Source organism: Diceros bicornis, chromosome 11, assembly GCF_020826845.1.
Source record: "Diceros bicornis minor isolate mBicDic1 chromosome 11, mDicBic1.mat.cur, whole genome shotgun sequence".
Lineage (NCBI taxonomy): Eukaryota > Metazoa > Chordata > Mammalia > Perissodactyla > Rhinocerotidae > Diceros > Diceros bicornis.
In genome coordinates this window covers 73,930,221-73,940,061 of record NC_080750.1, presented here as the reverse complement: position 1 = coordinate 73,940,061, position 9,841 = coordinate 73,930,221, and the positions used below count along the sequence as shown (strand labels likewise).

The following is a 9,841-nucleotide window of genomic DNA, read 5'->3' as shown; positions in this document are numbered from 1 at the left end:
TTTTGTGGCTCTGACTCTGCTCGCCCCTTTCCCATTCCTATCTGCTGTGTTGATTGCTTTGTGGTTGTTTCCTAGGAGCCACTGTGTGTAACTGTATTTCACAGTGTCTTTTCACCTTCACTACACGAGTCACTGTACAACAGCCACTTATCCTGTTGTAGCCCCTGTTCGTCCTCTCCAGTGGAGCTGTGAAGAACCCTGCTTACTCGGAGCTCCTCTCATTCTCATGCTGCTGGAGCTGCTTACAAAGCTGGGCATCTTGTCTTTGGTCTCATCGACATTATTCTTTTCATCGATTATTCTGAAGTCAGATACGACTTTGTTAATAATGTGGACACTGGCTGTCACAGGCACTTTTATATATCTTCCCCAATGGCTCTGTGAAGTAGGCCTGTGATCCCCATTTTACGGGGGGGGACACTGAGGCTCAGAGAGGTTGAGTAGCTTCTTTTTCTTCACACAGTTTCTTGATACATTTTGAGTCTGCACCTGGAACTCTGCCTCTCAGGTGTGTGCACTTAGCTGGTGTTCCACTTTGTGCCTCTCTGCCAGCCTCCCTAAAGGCACACGCCCCATCCTGAGTCCATTGTCTGCTTGATGGCAGTCACCCTGCACAAACAGGACCCGGGAGGGGAGTGGACTAGGGGGGCGTCATCTTCTGGCTTACCCTGGGCAGGTTCTAGGTTTATTGCGAGAGCTGGAGCAGTGGAAGATTCTGACCATAACTCATCTGGAAGGATTGTTATGTAGAAATACTCTACTGACTTTTTGCAGGTGTCATGTCTTCTTTGTCCTCATTACTCCTCTGGGCTTTCTCCTACAGTCCGTGCTGTGCAGTAACATACAGAACATAATACTGTTGCCCTGCACCAGACGGTCACATCACTCATTTTTCTAATTATGAAAGAAATACATACTGTAAAAAAAGTCAAATTACACAGATCTATGTAGAGTAAAGTGAAACCTTCCCCTTTCATCCCCTTCCCTGCAAGCTCACTCCCCTACTCAGAAGGAACTATTGTTAACAGGGTGGGGTTTATTCTTCTGGAAATTTCCTATGAAAGTATAAATACACATAAAGTTTTTTTTAACATAAATTACATAACTACATCGCTTTGCAACTTGCTGTTTCCCAAACCGTATATCATAGATCTCTCCTTATCAGAACAAGTCACTCTAACTTAGCTTTTTAGAAGTTTAGAGGTATTCCAAAGAACAGGAATACCATGATCTGTTTATTTCTTCTTTGATAGAGATGGGATTATATCCAGTTTTACTATTATACATAATGCTGCAGTAAGATCCTTATATGGAATTTATTACACTGCTATTCAACTTCTCAATTTGTTTTGTTTCCTTTTAGTCAGAGACTACGATATATTTTTAACATTTTTAAGGGAATTATTTTGTAGGGAAATTAATTTTATCACTGAATAAAAACACTTATGGGGAAACTGGACTTCAAGGTCATCCATCTCAGTATTCTGGAGAAAAATCATGAAACTTAGAAGGTATTATACTGGCTCCATCACATTCTAACAAGTCATGCTAACAATTTAAAATTGAATGTTTGAATAGCCTCTACTCTCTCAGTTCCAAAGAAGGATGACTTTTTCTTGTCTTGAAAACTTCTGACTCCAGGGGCTCTAAGTTGGGCTTCAGAGAGGATAAGATATTGGTGTTGTATCTGTTTCTCTTCAGCTGTAGTCTGCATCTTCTAAAGATCATAGAATTGAACATGGTCCAATCGACATATTCGATTTGGGTCAAAAATTCTAAGTAATGAATCCAAGATAGGAATCTATAATTTTGGTTCTTAATAAAGAATTTTCTTTGATATCAAGTTTCTGTGATTACTAGTAAAAACTCACCTATGAGTAAAGAGATGTGGTTCTGCTAGCAATGTCCGGCTTGAACATCCATAGTTAATGCTGCCACATCCGTAGGTAGATTAGACTTGACATCTCGATGACCTCTGCCCTTGGTCTTTGACCTGGGAATAATAAGAAATTTAAAAAGCTGCTGTTATTAGCACTCAATGCTAGAAATGCCAATTAAAGAGTGAGTTTGATTCGGTAAACCAAAGGGAGTATAAGCAGAACAAAGTCTTTAATATCTATGAAACTTCAAAAAATTCTAATTTTTTAAAATATAACTATTTTTGCCACAGTGCAAACTGTGTATATATGAATGAAATAACCCTCTGTCCATTTCTTAAGTTGTTTCCGTTGATTTGATGGATTTATCCTCTAATCCGGATTCCAAGTGTGAAAGAATATCTTGGTCCTTCAAAGAGAAGAAGCCACTGAAATTTGATTTTCTTCTAGCTCGGCAACCTCCAGGTTTGAGGAATAAATTATCATAAAATGATACAACGAATTTGAAATCTAGTTCTTAATTAGAGGGGTGTAAGGGATGATTGAATGGTGGTTCATCCCCATGGTCGGGGTATTGTACACATGGATGTGTAAACATGATTCAGGAAGCTGCTTCAGCCCTGTGACATCCCTGAGAACCACAGTGCAGGAGGATCTAGGCACACAGCCATCTGCCTCGATCTCCTGGGTTACATGTAGATCCAGGGGTCCTAAGAGTGGCTTCAGAGCAGCTAACTTTTATCTATTTCTCCCCTTCCTTCTCTCCAGCTTATCTCAAACAGCCTTGACTATCATATTTTAAAATAAGACTAATTATAGTTATTTACATGAGCTGGTTGTTCATTATTGCAGAGTAATAATCAGGCATACCATTAAATATCATTTAATCTACCTAATTAAATTTGTTGTACCTTACAATTGATTAGAACATTAAATTTAGTTCAGACTTTGATATTCACCAAATGTGTTAATCTTAATCTGCTTACAACTGCCATGTGCCTCACTCCTCTTAAAAGTGTATCTTTGGCCCATCACAGGATTTTAATGAATCATATCTTAATAATTTAAGATAATGTACTGTCTTTTGGGTGATCGGGAGGCAAATGGGTCCATTTTGGAAATATGCCTATTTGTCTTTGCTCCCCATGGGAAGTTTCTGGTCCCTAGGTCTCCAGGTGGCTTGCACAAGCCCTAGGTCTATAATAGCTTGGTGCCTTTCCTTCTACTTGGGGTAGAAATAAAAGAGGTCAGAGAGACTTTTTGAAGTTTCGGAGACTTATGACGTCTTCTATGAAGACCATCCATGCATAATGTTCTGGATAGTTCTCTGTTCCTAAGACTACTAGTTACTTTAAGAGCTTGTCAGGAACTGTAAAAGACCTGATATTTTACCTTACCTGCAAACCAATAAGTCAGCCTACCATGGTCTTATAGATGCTGGCCAAAGATAACCTGGTTTTACTGGCTTTCAAAGATAAGCTTGAATGAGAATCGATCATCATTCAGTTCTTCTCTTTCCTTTATTGAGATTGTGCAAATATGCTCTTTTCTCTGTAATGTTCACTAATTTTATTCATACATAGGGATGCTTTTGGTTTTATTTATTAAGTTGAAATTGTCTTATTAGAGCAAATGATGAAACTATTATGGGTTGGATCTGAAAGTATGCTTTTCCAGGAAAAATGTGAAAGAAGGTCAGTGCTCACAGACCTTTGCCACAAGGAGCTGATAGCAACTTAAATGATTTTAATTTGATTACTGCTTTGTACAACTTTCTTCCATCTTACTTCATCCCCTCTGCTTCCCCTACCTCTCATATGGGAATGGGGCAGTTTCAGGGATTCACTGAACCCATTTACAATATTAAAATGGTTTCGTCTGTTGTGTTTTTTTAATTGAGGTAAAGTTGACATATAACATTATATTGGTTTCAGGCGTACAACATGATTCAATGTTTGTATGTACGTTGAAATGGTCACCACAATAAGTCCAGTTAACATCAGTCCCCATACATGTGTTACGAATTTTTTCTCTTGTGATGAGGACATGGCATGTCTCAAGGTGCAAAAGAATCAACGATGATGCCATACTTTTCCATACACAGCTTGATGAATTTGGACATAAGTATACACCCTTGAGACTGTCACCACCACCAAGGCCACAAACATATCCATCACCTCCCAAAGTTTTCTCTCACTTCCTTTATTACTATTATTCTGTGGTAAGGACTCTTAATATCTACACTATTAGCAAATGTGATGTATGCAATACAGTCTTGTTAGCTGTAGACACTATGCCATATCCCTGACCTCCAGAACTTATTTATCTTGATAACTTAAACTTTGTATCTTTTGACCATCAGCTCCCCATTTCTCCATCCCCCCAGCCCCTGGCAACCACCATTCTAACCTCTGCTTGTATGAGTTTGACTATTTTAGATTCCACATATAAGCGAGTATTTGCCTTTCCCTGTCTGCCTTATTTCACTTAGCATAATGTCTTCTAGGTCCATCCATGTTGTCAAAAATGGCAGGAATTCCTTCTTTTTTCAAGGTTGACTAATATTCTATTTCTTCATCCATTCAGTCATCGGTGACATTTAGGTTATTTCCGTATCTTGGCTATTGTGAATTAGCTGCAATGAACATTAGAGTGCAGGTATCTCTTCGAGACCCTGATTTCAATTCCTGTAGGTATATACCAGAGGTGGGATTGCTTGCTCATATGCTAGTTTTAATTTTTGGAGGTACCTCCATACTGTTTTCCATAATGGCTGTACTAGTTTACATTCCTTTCTTTTTCTCCACATCCTCACCAACATGTGTCATGTTTAGTTATTTGATAATCGCCATCTTAACAGGTGTGAAGTGACAGCTCATTGTGGTATTGATTTGTATTCCCTGATGACTAATGATGGCGAACACCTTTTCATACACTTGTTGGCCACTTGTATGTCTTCATTGGAAAAAGTCTATTCTTTTCCCAGTTTTTTAATTGATTTGTCTTTTTGCTATTGAGCCAACACAAAAAAAGAGAACAAAATTTCCAGGCATTATAGGTGCTTCCCAGTTGATGCAGATGGTTTTGTATTTACAGTGGTACCACAAGATCATGTTTCGTGCTTTTTCTTCAGCTTATTATAAGACCAGCAGTAGCTATGGCATGGCAGATAATCGGGATCTTCTTGGTTTGGAGGTTTACAACATAAAGGAGTGGTAAGGAATTTTTTATTATTCCAAGGAAATTATTGAGATCATAGTCCATGGAATCCAGGATTGATAGGTGTAGGAGGAAATTAACTTGAGGAACAGTGATCTGGCATTACTACTGATCTTGAGGGACAGGTATCTACTGTATGAGTGTTTGAATAAAAATATTAGAGATTAGGAATTTGTGGTGGGTAAATATGTTTTCTGAATTATTTACTTTTGAACATAACCATTTGGATTATATGAACATCTTGGATATGGGAATAAGTTGCTAACAGCAGTGGTTGATAATGTCACTATTGATTTAACTTCTAAAGGAGCTATGAACACCAAGTGGTCAATGGATTAAGCAAATGAGTAGTGAGAAAACACAGAAATGGTAAGATTTGGGATTTAGTAAAAGACTGGGGACTGACTGTCCCGAGAGGGAGTGCCAAGACTTGTGCGGTTGAGAGTGACAAGGACAAGAAGAGAATAGAAACACACTCAAACAAGGAAGGGGTGTTAGCAGGATGGGGGAGGAGAAATGATCTGGAGTAGCCTTGAGTTTTGACATTGAGATTTCTGTTCTTGATGCAAATCTGCCTGATGACATCCCAGGACACAAGTCAGATCTATTCCCGGAGGATAGAGGAAGGGTGGAAGTACAAAACAGCCAGGATAATTGTCCTAAAAAGGCAGGCTTCCTTTATCATTTGACCCAACTTCATGATTTATATTTATAGGGTAAGAGGAAAAGAAGGATGATAGTCACGTCTTCACAGAGGAAGCAGTGTGACTGTGGGAACCAGTCCAAACCAAAGCCTGGTTTAAGCGTCTCCATCCCCTTGAGGATGTCCAGTGACATATTCAAGAGGGCGGTTACTAGAATCCCATCCCATCCTGGCAATGACGGGTCTCTGGGAGGACACCTTGGACCAGCCCCACCAGGTCTGCAGGCCCGAGAGACCGCAAGGACTCCAGGCCTGCAGCAGTGAAGCACAACTGGTAAGTCCTTTCAATCTTGCCAAAGTGTTGCAAAAACTTGCACCTAGTCACACAGGTGAATCCCTGCCAGGTGTGCTCACAGGTGGTCTGCATTCCAGGTCCCATGCCCACTCCTGCCGGTCTTCAGATTTGGCAGAGATGACTCCAGGAGCTGATCTGGGCATGCCACAGCTCCACTGCCAACAATTTCTGGTGAATGAGGAAGGTAACAGGAAGGAGGAAAGGGCAATGAAGAGCACAGGAGAGAGACTGGTGATAGCACTGATGTGGACAGACTTGCTAGCGAGGCAGAGAAAGTGAGAGGCCAAGGAGGACGTCCTGACAGCAGAAGAAACGGAGCAGGCACCTCAGTGAGGTGTCTTGGCAGCGTCCCTAATGTTTCCTTGCTTTGAGCTCTTGAAACTTTAAAACATACCAATACTTTTCTTTTATTAAACTCCACTGTGTGACATAGAAGATATAGACAGCGGTTTCTTTCTGAGGTGAGAGATTGGGGTTCAGGTGAGGAGAGCAGGGAGCTCTTCCTTTTTCATGCTGTTCTCTCATTTTCCTTTACTATGTACATTATTTATTGTACTTTAAAGTCAGCAGCGAGTTATCAATGTCACAGGATGATTCAGTTTTTCCCCTCACAGTCACAGTCAAACCTACTTAAAGTGGATTATTCTTTTTGTGTAATGTTCCAATAGATTCCAAAATATTATTTCAAAAGCGCTTTTATGTCTATGTTCCCAAATTAGGTATCTACTTCTATGTCTCTATTTTTCTGTTCTTTGTTGCATGCTAATTCAGAGCTGCATCTAATGAAATACCAGAATTCCCTCAGTTTTTTGGATCCATATGTGTTGGAAATTTGATTCATGAAGATGGACATGACAGCTGGGGGATCGTGCTATTATCAAAAGAGGCCTTTTCAGCATCAGTAATCTGACAAGAACTCACTGCTTGTTGGGATTTAATTGTCTATTTGAGGGATCAAGCTTTCGCTGTTGGCACTTCTCTTTCTCTTTGGAGGGAAAGTACGGCCTTCCCAGTCTTTCCATTACCAAATCACTTTCCCGGATGGCTGTGCCATGTCAGGAAGGGCCTGGGATGCCGGGAACCAGGATTCATCCTCAGCTTCTGGCTGTCCTGAGAAAGCTTCCCTGGCAGAGTCCAGCCTGCTGTGTGTCTGGGTGACACTTGCAACCATCAGAAAGGAGGCGATAACTCACAAGTGCCAAGAGATTCATCTGACCCTTGTATTACAGGGTGTTCCCAAGGGATGAGGTTCAAAATGCCATGTGGTAACCCTTTGAAAGCTGCTAGTCATGGGGTGGGTTCTCAGGGTGAGCTTAGAGCAGTGTCTGTTCACCACCAGATGGGAAGCAGTGTAGTATTTCAATTTGGGAAGCATTGCAGTATTTTAATTGGTAAGGCTATGTTCATGCACATTCATGGATAATCAGTTCCGTGGCTTTCCCTGATGGACCTCCCCCACACCCCTCTCATGCCTCATCTTCCAAAGGTCCCAACAGCGTTCACACCCCAGCAGGTGGTTGTGATGTAATCACAGCACAAGACTGGGGGAAAAAACACATCCACCCAGGGGCGACACACTTTAAGGGCTCAGGCCGAACTTCCCCTTTTGGACGAGTTGGCAACACCAACACTGAGTGTGTAAACTGGAGGAATGTCCAAGACCACAGACCAAATGTGGGGGGACCCTCCTGCCAGGGTCAAGGACAGTGTCAGTGGGCCATACTCCCTTCACCCCATTTCTCTCCAGCACCACTGGCCTCTGACCCTGGACATCTGACTCGAGTCAACTGGTACCAATGCCACTCCATCCTCCAAAGTGTTGTGATTCCAGAACAAGCCCAGCTCCAACTCTCACTCTGGATGTGAGCTTGGGCTTGTGGTCTGCCCTCCCTGAGCCTGTTTCCTCATCTGAAAGGTGTGAGAACTCCAGCTACCTCACAGGTTCCCCTGAGGACTCAGTGTCACATGACTGTCATCATTGTTTTCGCCATCACCCCTCCATGTGGAGCAGGCAGAAAGCTCCCGCATTCCTTTCCTCCCTCTTACCTCCTCACCACCCTGTGAGGCCTGCACCACACAATCACCATCCCTCCATTTCCCTAATGAGGAGACAGAGGCCTAAACAGTGGCAGAGAGTTGCTCAGGGGACCACAGAGAGGCCGCTTGCCCCTCCTAACCAAAGGTCCTGTTCCAATGTCCTCACCTAAACCCCAGCCCCACCACTGACAAGAGGCCTGTTCCCTGAGGTCTCAAAGTGTGGTCCTGGGCTGAGCCGTGGATGGAGAGGATGGGGTGTCTTGGGAGTCTTGTTGAGTATCTCCTGCCTGCCTCTGCCCCCTTGGAGTGTCTGGGCCCCAGGCTGAAACAGAGGTCATGCCAAAGCCTTCACCTCCCTATGGAACTCCTCAGGACATTCCCCTGCACATAGTCTTTCTTTATGCACTCACGAAGCAGACCTTAAGGTGGCACCTCTCATCAGCAGAGTTTACATGGAGCTTCTGACTTCCATTCAGGAAGGATCCTCTAAAAATCCATCAGTTGCCCAGATACTTCTCATAAGCCACCTGGGGCATATGTCATTCCCAACTAGGCACTTAGGTGAGAATCTTGTGATAAACTAGCAGTGACTGCTCTAGGGGTCTAGTAGAGAGTCCAAGAATGCACACACATCTGTCTCTTGTCCAACCACTTGGGCCCAAGTCTAAGCAACACTGTTTGTCTACTGGGTCATGGGAATCCCCTGCTGTGTCCATCCCTGGGTCAGGCAGGGTGCCCTCCCCTTGGAGATGTGGTGAAGACAAAAGGAGCAGCAAGGGCCTGGCTTCCTGAGGGCAAACTGGGCTGCTTTAGGGAAAAAAGGAACCTCCACCCACCTCAACCACCCAACCACCTGGAAGAAGCTACATCCAGCAGGATGGACATGCATGGAAGCTAGAGACCTGCTGATGGTGCCAGCTTGGCAACTCCTCCTGGTACAGCCCAGCCCACACCCCAGTGTCCTATGATTAGGGCCTCCTGCCCACAAATGACACCCTGCCTGCCCATTGGCCAAACAGATCGCTCTGCTTGTTAATCTGGACAAGATAGATGGGAATGTTTCATAGAAACTTTAAGTGAGAAACCATCAAAACCACAGCCTGCCCATTCCCCCTTCCCCCTCACCCCTCCTCTCTTTCCAGACTCCAGCCTCCACTTTACCTGGATCGTCTCTTTCTTGCTCAGTGAGTTGTCTTTGCTACACAGCTCATTTTTTCAGAGGTCTCCTTGAGGGGAGGGGAAAGAAGGAAAGATAAATTTAGGAAAAATATGATGGGTTGGAGTGCAAATTCCTTTTATTTGAGGGCCCAAAAGACTGAAACTCCCTGAATCAGGGTTTTCACTGGGTGCCTCTGAGCGCTAAGGTCTCCATGGGACTGGGGAGGCATCTCTCAAATTGGTCACCTGGGGTCTCCATTCCCATTTCTATTCAGCAGCTCTGTTTTGACCAATTTGTATTTCAACTGGGCATAGAGTTCTATTGCTATATAGTAAACACTTGGAAATCTCCAATTTGGCTCAACCCAGTATCTGACATTTAAGGAAAGTGATTCCTGAGGCAGAACTGGTGCACTAAGGACACCTTGAAGCTTAAAGACCCCACCCTTAAGTCCAGACCCTCCCTCCAGGAGTTCCCAGCTGACTAGGGGGCAATGGAAGACATATAGGAGGTCCCTCATCCACCCTTGTTCTCCTATGGAGAGAGGCTTA

At 43.2% G+C, this 9,841-nt stretch overlaps 1 long non-coding RNA gene across 1 annotated transcript; it reads right to left on the bottom strand.

Moving 5' to 3' along the window:
- Positions 1–257: 257 nt before the first annotated feature.
- On the bottom strand, positions 258–9,354 carry LOC131411178 (uncharacterized). The gene is made up of 3 exons (XR_009221514.1): positions 9,293–9,354; positions 1,872–1,993; positions 258–829 (listed from the first exon to the last, which is right to left on the bottom strand). It is a non-coding gene; the product is annotated as an uncharacterized LOC131411178 (long non-coding RNA).
- Positions 9,355–9,841: the final 487 nt, after the last annotated feature.